General features: G+C 36.4%; 1 protein-coding gene across 3 annotated transcripts in view; it reads left to right on the top strand.

Annotated features, from left to right (window-relative positions):
* Positions 1-15,180, top strand: part of TMEM117 (transmembrane protein 117) — a gene marked incomplete at both ends in the record, with an annotated part of 622,588 nt that overhangs the window by 109,421 nt on the left and 497,987 nt on the right. The gene's annotated exons all lie outside the window — the stretch shown is intronic.

Below are 15,180 nucleotides of genomic sequence, written 5' to 3'. Positions count from 1 at the left end.
CAGAATACTGAATGGTTTTCTTGAGTATCATCTCATAGTGATTTTGATTTGCATTTCCTGATGATTAGTAGTGTTGGGCATCTTTTCATATACTTATTGGTCATTTGTATGTCTTCTTAGGAAAAATATCTATTCAAGTCCCTTGCCCATTTAAAAAATTATAGATATATATGTTGCAAAGATTTTCTCCCATTCTGTAGATTGCTGTTTCACTGTTAATTATTTCCTTTGTGGTTCAGAAATATTTCAATTTTATATGGCCCCATTCTCTATATTTTGTTCCATTTCTTATAATATTTGTGTCATATTCAAGCAATCATGTAGCTTTGGGTCTCTGTTTTTTCTAGGAGTATTACATATAGTTTCAGGTATTATGTTTAAGTCTTTTAGCCTATTTTAAGTTTAATTTTTGCATATGGTGTAAATAAGGTTGCTATTTAATTCTGTTGCATGTACATAGTCAGTTTTCCTACACTATTTAAAGAGAATATCCTTTCCCATTGTATGTTCCTACCACTATTGTTGAAGATTGGTTGACTCAATATCAATTTTTAAAAGTTTCTTGAACTTTTTATTGTGTTCATTGACCTATCTTTGTGCCAGGACCATATTGTTTTAATTGTTATAGTTTTGTAATATGTTTTGGGCTCAAGAAATGTGATGCCTCCAGTTTTATTCTTTTTTCTGAAGCTTGTTTGGCTATTTAGAGTTCTACGTCATTCTAGATGCATTTTAGGATTTTTTCTCTTTATGTAAAAAGGACATTGGGATTTTAACAGAGAGTGCATTGAATCTGTAGATAATTTTTGGAAGCATAGACTTTTTAACTATATTATTCTTTCTAATATATAAACATCGTGAGTGCTAATTTGATAATTTAAGCTGCTGAATTTGTTCTCATCATCCCTCAGGCATCTAGTGTATGCCAAGTCCCACCGGCGCTCCAAAAGAGGTCAAGCAGAAGCATGCCGTGGGCAACCATCAGAAGCATCAGAAGGTCACATGCATGGTCTAGTCCTTTCTCTCTCTTCCCAGGGAGAAGCAGGGAACTGTGTGTCTTCTCATGATCATACAAGACTGTGCTCTAGACGTGAGGATTATGGCCATAGGTGTCTCTAAGGTTCCTATTGGCTACTACTTGGCTGTTTTCATGCCCAATTGGATTTCAGGAATTTATCAGTCTGTGCTTGGAGTTTTCACAAAGAAACTGTTGAGAATGAATTTCTAGGGTTTCTTATTCTGCCATCTTGCTAAGGTAACTACACATCTTTTCTTTCTTTTTTTATTTTTATTTTTTTGTGGAACTGGGGTTTCTGGGAGCCCTTCTACCTCCAGGCTACACTCCCAGACCTATTTTTACATTTTTACTTGGAAACAGGGTCTCCTAAGCCAGCGCGAATGGCTGGCTTCGAACCTGCGCGATCCTCCTCTCTCTGCCTTCCAAGGGCGGGGATTACAAGCGTGCGCTACCACGCCAGGCCTACACATCTTTTCTTTTTATGTGTGTGTGGGGTACTGGGGTTGAACTCAGGAGCATTCTACCTCCAAGCTTCGCTCTCAGCCCTATTTTTATCTTTTATTTTGAAACAAGGTCTTACTAAGTTGTGGAGGGCCTCACTAAGTAGCTGAGGCTGGCCGCCAACTTGCGATCCTCCTGTCTCAGCCTCTTGAGCATTGGGATTACAAGCCTGTGCCACCATTTCAGGTTCTACATTGAATTGTAATTGCCTTTTGATCTGTGTATATTTATTATCAAATTATGAGTCCTAGGAAGGCAGTTTTACCAGTGCATATTGACACTTGATTTTTCTCTCTTTCCTAAATTCAGAGAATATTTTATTTCTTCTTCTTCTTTTTTTTTTTTTGGAGCCACCTTATAGTTAGGTAGAGTATGTAATTGTAACGGGATGCCAAGAATTCTGTTTATTTCCCATAGTTATTTTCTCTAGTATATTGCCCTTTATGTTTTGTTTGTGTCTATGGTGATTGAGAAGATCACATTTCTCAGACAGCATCATTTTAGTGTGATAAACTTTTACCCTGAGTGGGCAAAGCCCTGCAGTCTGAATGGAACACATAACAGGAGGAGTGAGGAGTAAATATCTCTTGTGTTAAACCACTGAGACTTCTGGTAGCTTATTATCAAAGCATTATTTATCTCTTCTGAAAAATGCATGCAGACTTTGTGTTTTTGCTTTGTTTTAGTATTGATATTACCTACTCAGCTGTCCACACAGCATATAATAAGTGATCAATAAATATTTGTTAATTGGCCCCGTGGGGTTTTATTTCCAACTGGTATATTACTTAGGATCTATAAAATTGTCATTTTAAATGGTACTGAAGGAAGCTGAGCATGGTGGCACATGCTTGTAAACCCAGGTTTTGCGAGGCTGAGACAGAGGGATCGTGGTTCATAGACAGCCTCAGGTACTTAGTGAGGACCTCCGTAACTTAGTGAGACCCTGTTTCAAAATAAAGAATAAAAAATAAAAATTTTTGAAACAGGGTCTCACTGAGGACCTAAGTAGTAGCTGAGGCTGTCTTCGAACCATGATCCTCTTGTCTCATCCTCCCAAATGCTGGAATTACAAGTGTGCGCTACCACTCCCGGCTTCTTGTTCTCTTTTTTTTTTTTTTTAAAGCACAGGCTGGGTATGGGGGCACATGGTACTTGGGAGGCTGAGACAGAAAGACTGCAGGTTTGAGGCCAGCCTTCTCAACTTAGCAAGGCCCTCAGAAACTTAGGGAGACCCTGTTTCAAAATAAACAAACAAACATAAAAGGCTGGGGATGTAGCTCAGAAGTAAAATGCCCTGGGTTCAATTCTCAGCACCCAAAACAACAAGAAAGATGAAAGAAAAAGAAAAAGCATACATAGGAGAACTAAGAAGGTCAGACTAATTGCTGGAACAAATGGATACGCTTGAAGAAGAAGGGGATTCACACAGCTGACAACTGTGATTTCATGATGTAAAATAAGATGTTTGAATCTCGCCTCTTTTTATTTTTTCCATTAAGTAATTTGTTTAGGTCTTTGAGTTTCTATTTCCATTTGTAAATTGAAAACACATGCTTTTCAGGCTTGCTTTGAAAAACACAAGACAGGATGGAGATGAAGATGCTTCATGCCGTGGAGAGTAACAGAGCTCTTTCAACTGTGGTGTTACTCTTGTTGTTTTCTATCTTACTAATTAGTTTTTCTCCATCCAGATACTGCTTCACATATTTATTTACTTTTTATTTATTTATTTTTATTGATGCACTATGTTTCACATTATAATGTGGATCATGTTGACAGTGGCATATATTCACACAGCACTTGGTGCCCCCCACCCCCGTTTCCCTCCCTTCCAATACTGAGTGTTCAGGTTAGCAATGTTAAAATCACTTGTATACACATAGTCGTAGGTAGCATTTCCATTAATGAACCTCAGTCTTCACCGAGGTTTCTCGTCAATTTTCTGGAGTCCCTCTGGTATCCCATATACTCTCTAACTTGAACATATTAGCACAATTCACTATAGCTAAAATATGGAACCAACCTAGGTGTCCATCAACAGATGAATGGATTACAGAATTATGGGAAATACACACGATGGACTTCTACTCAGAAAATTATGTCATTTGTAAGAATATGGGAGAATATTATGTTAAGTGAGATTAACCACGCTTCACATATTTAAAAAGCTATTCCTTTGGAGTACATGTGGCTGAAAAGCCAGGAACAAGCCTAAAGCTCTTGGCAGTGACTTGTGCTTTATGACCATTACATGCCTACTGCAGCCCAGCCTGGCCTGCAGAGCTACTCAGGCAACTTTGGGTTCTTGGTTTTAGATGAGTTTTCAAAATGGCATAATTCTTGCTGCGATACATCTTTAGGTGCCTGCTGCTTAAAGGCAACTGCAGTTAAAGGTCTTTGACTCTTTCTAAATAAAGATTATGATCCATTTTCCTATGCTGAGTTTTAAGTGATTTCTTAGTTTTTAAAGTAGTGATGTTTGTTTGAATAGGGAGATGTTTCATAAGCTAAAATAAACCTAGGTATATTAAATATTGGTTTGTATGAATTATACCAGAATTGTAGTTGACTTAGCGTTTCCCACAAAACTATTCTAGTCATCACACTAGAGAGAGACAGCCTTGATTAAATAGAATTAAGTAGCATTTTTTATAACTTTTGGTATCTTGACTTTAAGTCATGATTGGAAGAGTTTCCTGCCTTTGCCACACTCTGGAAAGATCCAAGTTTGTCATTCTGTCCATTTTTTACCTGACCCAGAGCGGTGGCACATCTTGTCTCTCCTCAAGGATTTTGGTGTCTAGATAAACCCCAAGTTTACTTCTCAAGTGGAATTCAGTATTAGAGACTTTTGAGCAAACTCCAGAATTTTAAAATCTGATTTTATCCTGGCAACTTTCATTTTAGAGGGGAATATTGATGCTGCTTGTTTAAAATTAAGTATCACCTAGCAGGATATTATCCTTGAGAAGTATGTTTTGTGAAGAACTTGTTCTCTTTCTGAGTTCTTGTCTTTTTAACATATATTTGAAGAGTGCTCACGATTCATTATACTTTAGATTAATTGATAACCAATAGTGAGAAGAATACTTCTGGAAATTTCTTTTCTTATTTCTTATTAACCTTATCCAATAAGCACAATGGGCAAAATGTATGATCTATCCCTGTATGCTATCCTATTCTAGCTGTCCATTTTTGCTTTCTTCTAGTTATCATGTATTCAATAGAACCTTTTCAACTTTGTTGCAATATGGAAATAGTTTTTTTTAAACAATAACATTGTAGACAATAATATCTTTTCCTATGTTCATATCCTTAGTAACATTGCTGTGTCTGTTAAATAGTTTAGCTTGCCTGGGCGTGGTGGTGCATGCTTGTAATCCCAGCACTTGGGAGGCTGAGACAGGAGGATCGCACAGGTTGAAAGCCAGCCTCAGCTACTTAGTGAGGCTCTCAGCAACTTAGTGAGACTCTGTTCCCAAATAAAATATAAAATAGGTCTGGGAGTATAGGTCAGAGGTAGAAAAGCCCCTGGGTTCCACCCCCAGTACCACAAAAAAATTTAGTTTACTCTAAATGTTATTTTTTAATTAGAAGAAGATAGAGGTGTTCTAAAACACAGGAAATCAGGAGGTATTAAGATCTGGGACAATGAGCTCAACTCACTGCAATCAATGTGCCATTTAGCATTTGCTCACAGAGAGGTAGCAGCACACAAATTCATGGCTACCTCTTAAATGTCTTGCCATGAGCTACCTTGTCTGCCTGTCTTGTAGCTTATTATTCCTGTGACCTAGTTCTTCTTTATCTTGAGTTTTGTCTTTAAGTTTTTACTATAAAATCTATAACTGGGCTATGTGTTTGATTGCCTTGTTTCTTTTATTAGTCTCAAAATTTTATATTTTTCTTATTAAATCAAAGGATATAATCAGGAAGACAAATTATATTTGCTAGAGGAAAAATAAAATTAGTTCTGTGTGTCCTTGACTTTGGGGTCAGGCAGGCTCTTCTTCAAATCCTGCCTCCACTACATTTCTCACTCTCTTGTCTCGAGCTATAGTAATTATAGATAACACTTATCAAGACCTTATAGGTTTCCAGGTACTGTGTAACATGATTTATATGTATTATTTTATTTAATGCTCACAACAACCTCAGGAGAAGGGACTGACCACTAACAGAGGCCAATAAGTTTGGTGACAGTCATGTGGGTGATACCATCTCAGGCACAGTCAGAATTCAAATGCAGGGACTCTGGCTCCAGAGAACTCATTACAGGTTTAGCTACATTGAGTTTTCCTTCCAAGTTATAAAGTAAAAATGGTATCACCTACCTTATAGGATTAGTTTGGTAACTAAGTAATATAATGTATGAAAATAATACATTATTTTCTGTTTAAAATCAATCTTTACTCAACAAAGCTTAGCAGACTCTCGGTGTGCATTGCTTTCTCCCATAAACAAAGCCGATCTTTGTTGAAAACCCAATGTCTTTGTGATGGCTATTATCTTATGCAACAAAAAAGCTAAAGCGTGTCCACTTTAGGATGATGTAAAGAAGCACATGTTCGAAAGAACCATAGCCACAGGACCCTTACGAGTACCTAATGGTAAGTCACTGGATTCTAGTTATGTCCCTGACTCACTCAGCTTCCTATCGGGAGTTTGGACAATGGTAAAGAAGTCAAAGGAAGTAGCTGAAGGTATCAGCATTAAGAAAAATCTCTATAGGAAAGTAAATGGGTTTAAAGTAACATGCTAAAAATTATAGACATCTTTACATCCTGAACTTGGATTAAAAGTCTACCAGAACAATACAAGTTGAATATCCCTTATCCAAAAAGCCCTGAACCACAAGTGTTCTAGATTTTGGAGCCCAGCAATTTAGAAAGATCCTGTTTTAAAATTAAAAAATAAAAAGGGCCGGGAATGTAGTTAAGAGATAAATGGTTCCTGGGTTTAATCCCATAAATAAGTAAGTAAGTAAATTAATTAATTAATTAATTAATTAAATGGAACTCTATATATTCTGCAATATTTGCATAGAATTTATTTATTAAGCATCCCTCATTTGAAATGAGAAAATCCAAAATTTTGCTTATTATCTGCATTCAAATAGTTTTGTCTTTTGGAGCTTTGGGGATTTTTGATTTTTCAATTAAGGGTACTCAACCTCTATAGAGAAGTTTGTTTTTGTGAAGTTCTTAACAATGTCCCTGGCTGGAGCCTGTGTGGGAGTCACCAGTTTGACATGAGTGTTCAAAGAGCTAACACATCACAAGTAACCTGGTTTCCAAAACAAGGAAATTGTATTCTGCAGTATCCCACCACATCTAGTATATTTTGACCTGTTCTGAGTTCTTGGACATCTCTCTGCATTTGGAGGCCAGTTCACATGACGAAGATATTCCTGAAATTTTAATTTAGAGGAGCTGTTAAGTATGAGTTTTAGCCTGGAGAATATTATCAGTAGCTTCAAATACTTATTGAGCTATTGTGTACAATGGGGAGTAGACTTTCTCTGGATAGTGCAGAGAACAGAAAGAGAAGAATGAATGAGTCTCAGTTTTGGAGAATTAATTTGGTATTTAAAGAAGCAATTTTTTTTTTAAGTATTAGAGGCATCTGTTGCAATGAGCTTCCCAACAGAAGTATTCAAGTAGCTACTGAATGAAACATCAGCAAGAACGTATAAAAAAAAGTCTGCTTTGCATGATTGCTTAGGCCTGACACTACAATCTCTACCTAGTCTAAAATTCTTTAATATGAAAAAAGAAGGCATCAGTGTTTGCAACAAAGCAAAACATTGTCTCATAAAATTAAGAGGAAGGTGGCTCTACTATAGAAATTTTCTTCTCACGCTTGATCTATATGCTAAAACTTAAAATTAGGTATAAGAACCTTAATGAAGACACCCACATATTCTTTTTTTATTTTTTACGGGGTTTCTTCTAATTAAACACATTGAAAGAGAATACCTTGGGTCAAGTTACAGTCAAATCAAACAAATCTTATTTGTTTTCAAGTACATTTATTCATTTTTACTTAGGTTCTATTTATATGTGTTTTACTTATCAGATTTCTCAGGAAATACCTCTAATAATTCATATTTTAAAAAATTGCTTATTTTAATCAGTTTTCTATAAATTAAAATATCCAGAAAGGCCAACAATAAAGATGTTTTAAAAATTGAGGGTGAAATTGTTTTGATTTATTTTGCCTCTAGTATTAATACATTACTCTAGCAAATAATTAAATAATTATTTATTTTTATGTACTTCCCTATCTAGATGTGACAAGTTTTTCGATGGCATCTTAATATTTCCCCCTTATCTCAGGCTATGAAAAGACATCTTATCTCCTATTTTAAAGTCACCTTGCCTGATTATTTCAATAAAAATATACACCCCAGATTTCTCAGTTGTGATCTTTTCTAGGAGGTAGACTAGCAATAGATTGATTCCTGTGATATTAAAAGTCAAATCACAGAGGGTATTCATGTGTTATGCATTTTGTTTAAAAGCTCAGCTATCAGGATTTGAGGTATATTTTTTTTCTTGAAAAAGTCCTTTGACCCCTTCCATATAGTACCTCATTTTCTCTAGCCAAAGATTTCCTTAATCTTTGGCTTCTCAAGCTGATTAACAAATAACTATGCATTCAAAAGAGCTGCATAATAAACCACCTCAAAATGCAGTTGCTTAAAACAAAGCTGTCTTGTTTGCTCATGCATCTCCGGGTCCTCAGTTCAGTTTGGACTTTGCTGAGTGTCCTTGTGTTCATCACACAGAGCTGTAGATCAGACATGATCTAAAATGGCCTTACATATTTGTTGGTTGCAACTGCTGGTTGGACAAATCTCTTCCTGCACAGGCTTGTTCATAGCAGTTGTTTCCAAGAGGACAAGCTTCCATTCACAAGTAATTATTAAGCCTCAGCTTACATCATGCTTGCTAATATGCCATTAGTCAAAGAGAGCCACATGGCCAAGCCCATAGTATTCATTAGGATTCATTATCATCAATCACAGTTTGTGTATAGTTTTAATTTTTTTAAGCATTTAAGTTTTGGTTTTGGTCAACATAATATGAGGATTAACTTTATGTAAAGGAAAAAAGAGTGGAATTAAAGTGCATTAAGAGCTCATGAAGTGCCAAGAATTTTACATGTTTTATCTCATAATTTATAAGTCCAGACTAAAAACACTAAGATGCAGGGAGAGTAAATAACTTGTCCAAGGTCCCAATTAGCAATTCACACTCCTACCTATGGGACTGTGTAAGCATAAGAAAATATAAAAAGAGGAAGATGGCAACGGAGAAAAGTGGGGCTTATGAGCCCTGCTAACAACCAATATCTATTACCACAAAATCAGCACCTTTCATAGCCAGAAAACACCATCAGCAGAGAAACAAAAAATGTAATTACAAGTGACAGAGAAAAAGAGGGCTGGAAAAACGAGACACCAGAAAGAACCAGACTGCAGTGCTGCGGCCAGAGCCGCGGCGCGAAACTGCGGGTGCCATCTACCCTTGCAGCACCAGGCCCCAGAGAGGAGGGGGACTCAGAATGGAGCTCAGAGCCACAGAGGAGATATGCCAGCCTCAGGGCCGAAGACGCAGCAACAGCGCCTTACTGCTGGCGGCAGCGTTGAGTTCACCGGACGGCTCCAGACCAACACAATCAACAGACCACCAGGCTCTAGAGAGGAGTGGCAGACAGCGAGCCGAGGTGAGCTGCTGCAGAGCAGCTGGGAGGAATTCGGCAGATTTCTCGGCACAGGGAGCATCTAAAGCTCCCAGAGGCTAGGCTCAGCACACCCTGCAGGGACTCATAGCAGAGCTCAAAAACAGAGAAAAAATATGCCAGCCTCATGGCCAATGGCGTGACAGTGGTGCCATATTGTCACCGGCGGCGGCAGCAGCAAATTCACCGAGTCCACTACAGCTCCATCTGCGCACTCAACAACAGTGAGTCAAATTGCAGCCCCTAGAGGAGAAATCTCAGTACTGTACTCCCAGGGATTTGACCCATTGGGGGAGTGGTGGTGGCAGAGATATCACACCATAGGAGAATGCCCAACCTGGCACCCCCCCATGGTCTAAAGCAGCCTCGATAGACTTCCAGGGTCTGAGACTCTGCGGTACCACCCAGTAAAGGAGTAGTGGGGACCGAGTTACCACAGACTCGAGATCCACAGCACCTTAAGTGAAGTTGTAGTGACCCAAGGGAAGAACCCAGAGAAGGCACAAACTTCCGAAATCATGGGAAAGAGGAATAACAATGGAGCAATGAATGCCCATGACCACACAACATCAGAACCTGATAAAACAGAGATTCAGAGATTTCTAGAAGAATCAGGAAAATAACTGTAGAAAAAATAGAGGTCTTTCGAAAAGAATTCAGAGAGAGCCAAAAAGAGATAAAGGATGCAATTAATGAAGTAAAGGCCTCAATTCAAAGTACAAACAACCGATTAGACAACATGGAGAATAGAATCTTGCTCTTAGAAGATGAGAAATCCAAAAATGAACGCATAGTATATAATCTAGAAAAAAATATCCGAATACAGGAATCTGACATTGAAGAAATATGGGCCCATTTTAAGAGAGCTAACCTAAGAATAATTGGAATAGAGGAGGGAAAAGAAAGTGAAACCACGGGGATCAACAATCTCTTTAAGGAAGTAATAGCAGAAAATTTTCCAAACATAGAGCAAGAGGTTGATACGCAGGTCCAGGAAACTTATAGAACTCCCTTTAGACAGGATCGGAGAAGAGGATCCCTACGCCACATAATTGTCAAAATGACCAATGTGGAAGCCAAGCAGAGAATCTTAAAGGCAATAAAAACAAAAGCCAAGTGACATTTCAGAGGCAAACCAATTAGAATCACTCCAGACTTCCCAAACCAAGTTATGGGAGCCAGAAGAGTTTGGAGTAACATATTCCAAACTCTGAAAGAAAACAACTTCCAGCCAAAAATTTCCTACCCAGCAAAACTTTCTATCAAATTAGATGGGGAAATAAGAAACTTCCACAACAAACAGAAACTAAAGGAATTTATGTCTTCAAAACCAGCGCTAGAGAAAATACTCAAAGAGATTAACTACAAAGAGGAGATAGGTAACACACACCAGAACTAGAGAAACAAGATTTTCCATCCAACAGAGAACTAAGATTGGTTATCTGTGGAGATTCATTATATGTTGTCTTTTACCTATCTCTAAATTGTATTGTTTCCTTTTATTGTTGCTAATTTTTAGGATTTCTAGTTGGAATATTAATATACCTTCAGATATAGCATTTGGAAATATTTCATCCCATTCTATCAGTAACTTTTAACTCTGTTTACATTGTCTTTGGATGTACAATATATTTTTTTTATTTTTTAGGGAGTTTGTTTACTCTTTTTTTGGCCTGTTTCATTGAAATCATATCCAAGAAATCACTGCCAATTTCAATGTTGTGAGGTTTTATGACCCAGATTTTCTTCTAAAAGTTTATAGTTTTAAGATTTATATTTAGGTCTTTACCTATTTTGAGTTAATATTTGTATATGGTGTTAGGTAAGGGTGTAATTTTATTCTTTTTCATGTAAATATTATTTTTCAACAATATTTAGTTAAAAGATTATTATTTCCTCCACCAAATGTTCGTGGAAACCTTGTCAAAAAAACTTGACAATATATGGAAGAATTTATATCTAGGCTTTTATTTAACTCCAATGGTTTATATATCTGCCTTTATAACAGTACTACACTGTTTCAATTATTGTAGCTTTATATGGTTTAAAGTCAGAAAATATACATCTTCTAGCTTTGTTCTTTTTCTAGATCGTTTTGGGTATCTAGAGTCCATATTCCATATTAGGATAGATTTTTCTGAAAAATAAATTAATAAATGTATGATAGTTTCACCTAAAAAAAGAAAAAAGAAAAAATATTCTTTGGTAAGAAAGAAAGCAAAAAGAAATATTGAAATGTTATCTTTAAGTCATCAAAAGCTTGGTATCAGACAAATGAAACTGTTATGTGAGAGTATCATTGTTAATTTTGGATAAATTGCTATAATACTAGATATCAACCACTAAGCCAAGGATGGGGAGGGATGAGGAGGGAATGGGATGGGGATCGGGTAGGGGCTAACTGGGCGATGTGTGCATCTATGTCTATAAAAGTATTTTTTTATTCCATTATGATGTATGAATACAGTGCACCAATAAAAATATATATATAAAAATAGAATATAAATTACAAATAATAATACATAATAAGGATAGGTATTGTCTCATAAATTCTGTGTGTGTGTGTGTGTGTGTGTGTGTGTGTGTGTGTGTGTTTTGGGTCACAATAAAAATAGAATTCTTTCCATGGGTTGTTTTGTTTTAAAGAACTTGAAAACTACTCTATTACTCTCTATGGCATTCCATGAGCATGTAAGGCCAGAGTGGTCAAAACCAGAGGCATTTAATGTATACCATTAAGTTCTCATTTCTGATTTATCTGAAAGGTGTACCTTGACTACTGCATTACACTGACATAGTGTTTTAATCAGGTGATATGCATCTGACCTTTCCCGCTGCAATAAATATCTTTTTATTAGCATCTACTAACATTTCTTTGTGACTTGAAGAAAATCATGACCTTAGGGAAAGACTTGAATGCTAGGATAAGAGAAATTAGAACATAAATTTCCCTTATTGATAGAGTCATTTAGAAACAAAAAAGGAGTGTAGGCCATGTTGACATTGTTTGGATGCAATGCCCTGGGTTTAAACTGAAGCATTTGTTACTCAGTAAAGCATCCTGTCACAATCTATTAATATTTCTTTGTTAATCTCATTTTTCTTCAATCATGCAAAATGGAATGCTCCTTTCAAAACCAACTCACATACTGAAATGTCTTCTTTTATTTGTAAAATGAAAATACTTAATTCCATTAAATATTGGAAGAAAAAGAGAATTTTATAAAACAACAACAAAAATAGGCACAGTTCTAATGAAAGTTCAGAAATGAGTTCCTGTATGATGGCTCTTTTGAAGCCTCTTCCTTTGAGATTTTTTTTGGGTACTTAACCAACATAAAGATTTCAGATTAATAAACTTGGAATCATTTGAAAGAAAACAATGGGGGAAAGTGTCCATAAATTGCTATAAATCTCTTCATGCAAAGAATTCAAATGGTTGCTTGAAATTCTCAGGAGTGCTTTATAGATTGATTAGAGATTTTTTAAAAGCCATCATATTCCATGTTCACCAAGTAAAGTGTGATTTGGAAGGTTATTTTAAAGTCGTTTTATTGCAAGGCAAACAGCATGATTTTGCAGAAGTCCAAATTTTACTGCTATTAATATCGCAGGAAAATATTGAAAATTACAAGGTCAAAGTTTTATATTATTTGAAAGTAATATTTGGACCTCCCAAAAGATGATAGAATTCTTTTAGAAAAATGCCCTGTTCCAAAGAAATGTTGAAAGACAAAGTGATTGGGCAATTTATCATGATCTATTCTGATAATCATCATAAATTTAAGAAATTATGACAAACATAAACTTTTAGATGTTAATTGTGATAATTTTTCATTTTAAATATTTTTGCAATATAATTTTGTACAGTTATTTTCATTTATTTTCAAATATTGTTTTGTGGACGGGGCATTGTTTAGGAGGAAATTTAAGCAACAGCAGTCAGCTTATAATTAGTGCTAGATACATTAATAAAAATAATCAAGATATTGGTAAACAAATGTTAACAACTTAAAATGAAGGTGATTAAAAGAAGGCAATTTTCCAAATAAACTAAGGTGAACTGAGTGTGGAATTCCAGTGGCATTCCCACCTTGACCCCTTGGCCACAATCTGACTGCTGACATAGTAGTCTCCTGCTGGAAGAACAAACCTTCAGTCAGAGTAGACTCTTCAAATAGAAATTTCTGTACTTGTTGGTTCAATAATATTTTGTTAATTAAAGTTTTAAATTCTGTAACATCTATGCTGGGCTTGGTGGCGCATGCTTATAATGCATGTACTTGGGAAGTTGAGACAGGAGGATCGCAGGTTCAAGGCCAACCTCATCAATTTAGCAGGCTCTCATCAACATAGTGAGACACTGCTTCAAAAATAAAAAGTAAAAAAGACTGGAGGTGTAGCTCAGAGATAGAATGCCCCTGGCGCTTCAGTCCCCAGTAAAACACACACACATACACACACACACACACACACACACACACACACACACACAGTGTAACACCTGAATTACATTATATTCTATAAGTGTCCCACTTCTTGCCTCACATCCCTATCTTATGGTCACAAATTTCATTGAATAAAAGTGAAAGTTTTTAAATGAATTGTATTTTTAGAATAAACTCTGAGATATAATACACCAAAAAAGTAGATTTTTGGTTAATGAGAAAATGACTTAAGAAATTAATTCTCTTTTCAATGAAATAAACCAATATGTATTTATTTAATTGTTTATTTTTATATTTTTAACAATTTTTTATTGAACATAAATAGTATACATTTAAACTATATTTGGTGCCTTCTTCCCCCCGCCCCCGTTTTCCCTTCCCCCCTCCCACCAATGGTTGTCCAGGTTAACCATGTCTTATTCATAATTTTACACATGTTCAGGTGTAGACCCTCATTAATCAAGATCAGCCTTCCTCCTCTCCTATCTTACCATTCAAACTTAGCTAGTATTTCCCCTCCAATATCTGGAGTTCCACTGGTATCCTTTGTGTTTCCTAGTTTGGGCATATTAGAGGAAACATATGTATCTTCTCCTTCTGTGCTTGGCTGATCTCACTTAACATAATGTTCTCCAGGGCTTTCCATCTCCTTGCAAATGATATAATTTTGTTCTTCTTTATGGCTGAATAGAATTCGATTGTGTGTATTTCCCACAGTTTTGCTATCCATTCATCTGTTGATGGTGATCTGGGTTGGTTCCATATCTTGGCTATTACAAATTGTGCTGCTATGAACATAGGTATGCATATGTTGCTGTAGTTCTCTGAATTCAGCCCCTTTGGAAAGATACCCAGGAGTGGTATAGCTGGATCATATGGTGGATCTATTCCCACCTTTCTTAGGAATCTCCACACAGATCTCCATAGTGGTTGAACTAGTTTGCATTCCCACCAACAGTGTAAAAGAGTTCCTCTTTCCCCACATCCTCGCCAGCATTTGTTGTTGTTTGATTTCTTTATGCTTGCCACTCTGACTGGGGTTAGATGGAATCTCAGTGTAGTTTTGATTTGCATCTCCCTGATGGCCAGTGATGAAGAACATCTTTTCATGTATCTATTGGCCCTTTGTATCTCTTCTTTTGTGAAGTGTCTATTTAGTTCATTTGCCCATTTCTTGATTGGGTTGTTTGTTTTGCTAGTGTAGAGTCTTTTGAGCTCTTTGTATATTCTGGATATTAGCCCCCTATCAGGATGGCGGCTGGTAAAGATCCTTTCCCATTCTGTAGGCTTCCTTTTTAGGTTATTGATAGTTTCCTTTGATGAGAAGAAACTTTTTAGTTTGATGTTATCCCACTTGTTTATTCTTGCTTTAATTTCCTGAGCTTTGGAGGCTTTGTTGAGAAAGTTACTGCCTGTGCCAATATGTTGTAGTGTTGAACCTATGTTCTCCTCAACTAACTTCAT

Source organism: Muscardinus avellanarius (assembly GCF_963383645.1).
Source record: "Muscardinus avellanarius genome assembly, chromosome: 11".
NCBI classification, from domain to species: domain Eukaryota; kingdom Metazoa; phylum Chordata; class Mammalia; order Rodentia; family Gliridae; genus Muscardinus; species Muscardinus avellanarius.
Note: the sequence above shows the minus strand (reverse complement) of the source record. Positions and strands in the feature narration are given on the sequence as shown.